This window comes from Crocuta crocuta, unplaced genomic scaffold, assembly GCF_008692635.1.
Source record: "Crocuta crocuta isolate KB4526 unplaced genomic scaffold, BGI_CrCroc_1.0 scaffold475, whole genome shotgun sequence".
Taxonomy (NCBI): Eukaryota; Metazoa; Chordata; class Mammalia; order Carnivora; family Hyaenidae; genus Crocuta; species Crocuta crocuta.
In genome coordinates, this window is record NW_027529518.1 from 955,897 (window position 1) to 958,589 (window position 2,693).

Below are 2,693 nucleotides of genomic sequence, written 5' to 3' on the forward strand. Positions count from 1 at the left end.
CAGGCAAATAAGAAGCCACTTCATTTAGTTTGGGTTTTGTTTGTTTTTGTGGAAGAGATATAGAATCTTCACCTTACCTCTTAAAAAAAAGAACAGAGAAAGGAAAACTCCATTCAATAGAAGTCACGAAGAATTCAAAACAGTCCAGGTCTATGCGACAGCAGGTCTGGGGAATGAGATGGTTAAAAAACAAAAGGGGGTGCGGGGAGTTGGGATAAGGAGACGATACACATAGTTGGGGCGAAGAGGGGAGAACATGGGCGTAAGGCCCGGCAAAGCTCCTCAGTGCCTGAGCTGTCACAAGCTAGTGACTCCGCCAGTGCTCCCGGTATGCCGGGCATTGTGGGAAGTTGCCACTGCCCTCTGAAAGCCTTATTAGCTTTCTAGCAGTTTGGGAAAAATCCTTTCTGTGCTGAGAAACAGCTGGTCTGCTTTGATTTTCAAACTTCAAAGCTATTTTTTTGAAATAAAGGTTATTTTCTCAAGAAAGTCCGAAGGTTTTACACGTGTGTAGAGGAATGCCTGAGAGTCTCTGACGTTGCGAAGCTGTCAGATGGCCTTATCTTTGGCCTTTGAGAGATTAGGGCTGTCTTATTTCATAGAGCCTGGATATTATACTTGGAATAGGCATTTATTGCATTGATTTGAGGGCTCCCCCCAAGTCAAACTCAGTTTGGGGTTTTGTGGGGTCCTGGCGTAGTAGACAATACAAAGTGGAGGCCGCATACACATCTCTCTGTTAAGATAAAACAGATGGGAGTTCACAGCTCTTTAATGATTAGGCTCCTCCCATGAAAAACTGAACTTCTAATGTTTGCATCTAGCAAACCACCAGGGGAGAGTTGATTTTAAGCTGCAGTGCTGATTTTCGAGCTACGGTAGATGTGCGACCGTACCTTATTTCTAGAATATTTTGGGATTATATTCTGCTGATGGTGTATTAAAGAAGACAAAATGGAAAAGGAATATGTCCACAGAAAGGGACATCAAATAATGAAGCGTGGAGAACAAGGGAAAGCCATATGATGACAGACTGAAATCACTGGCCTCTTGAGTCTGAAAAGATGAAGGCTAACGGGGAAAATCAGAGAACTGCATGCAGTTGATGGCTATGGTAACCACAAACTTATGTCCTAGAACACTGGAATTAGGGGGGTACCCCCTTGAACTTGAAAGAGATGATTTTAGGTTGGATGAAGGGAGGCCCTACTTTGAATATCAAACACTAAGCTGCAGGAATTCATTTCCATCAGGGGTAGAGCAGGCAAAAAGTAGAAATAGATTCCAAAATGTTTGGGCCAATTTGTGAATGACGGACTAATACTGGGTTATTCTGGGAAGCTTAGAAGCTGGGGGGCCACTTCTAACTGGGCACACATGTCTCGGTGTGCTTGTCGGCAAGAGGTCCTGGGTGAAGTGGGTCATGAGGCCATAGGCCTCTGGGGCCATTTCTCGGAAGGTCCTTGGTGTTTCCCGCAGAACTAGGGTGACGGGCTCTGAGGGTGAAACCGTGGGTCAGCATGATGGTTCTCCTGCCGTGTCCCCTCCGGGCCTGGGTTACCTCTGAGACACCCAGTAGAGACAGAGATGGGGAAGGTAGGAGAACTTTGACTTGGTCTAGGGTGGCTTCAGTCTTACCTTTGTCCTCATCCAATTCAAAATATTTGTTTTACACCATAATAGATGTATTGGTTTTTCTGACTTAAAAATAAATTTCTAAAGTATGTGGGCAAAGTGCAAAGAGGTTTAAAAAAAAAGAAAAATTACTACAATATTGCTAATATTTTGATACATATGCTTACAGACTTTTCTCCCATACGTACATATATACGTGTGCCAGTTTTGATAAAAATTGAATTGTACTGTAATGCTACCTCATAAACTGCTTTTTCACTTAACAATATATCAGGCATCTCTTTCTTTTCACAACGGAATTTAAAAATACTTTTAGGGGCACCTGGCTGGCATAGTCGGTAGAGCATGTGAACTTGATGTCAGGGTTGTGAGTTCGAACCACACATTGGGTGTAGAGATCACTTAAAATCTTAAAAAACATATTTTTAAGTGGCTTCAGAATATTTCATTGTATGGAAATGACACAGTTTACATAATAAATTTCCTGACAGATATTTGGATTGCTTTTAATTCTTTGCTATGGCCGACAATGCCACTGGGCTATCCTTATATGTATATCTTTGTGGACTGTCCTACTCTTTCCTTAGAAGAAATCGCTAGAGGTGGAGCTGCTCATTCTAGGCTACTGCAAGCAACCTCCTGGATAATAAGACTGTCTTAATGGTTCTTCTTCGCCCCAGCAAAGGAGAACAAAGATCATAGAATTTAGAGTAAGGTCAACCTTTTTGTTACAATGTGAGTGTCGGTGTCTTCATCTACAGAAGAGAATATTAACGAGAGCTAGCTCATAGGACAGCAGTGGGAACTACATGTGGCGATGTAAATAAAAGGGCCTCATAAGCTTTAAAACACTTAAGTCCAGAGATTCTTATTTTCTTATTAACGTCTTTAAGAATTCAGAGGCAGTTGTGGGGCGCCTGGGTGGCTTAGCTGGTTAAGCGTCCGACTTTCACTTAGGTCATGATCTCGCGGTTCGTGGGTTCGAGCCCCGCGTCGGGCTCTGTGCTGACTGCCAGCTCGGAGCCTGGAGCCTGTTTCAGAGTCTGTATCTCCCTCTC

The 2,693-nt window shown here is 43.1% G+C and overlaps 1 protein-coding gene across 1 annotated transcript in view; it reads right to left on the minus strand.

The window, feature by feature from the left end:
- The window catches only part of GPC3 (glypican 3), a 349,971-nt gene that overhangs the window by 34,340 nt on the left and 312,938 nt on the right, over positions 1-2,693 (minus strand). The window lies entirely within an intron of this gene.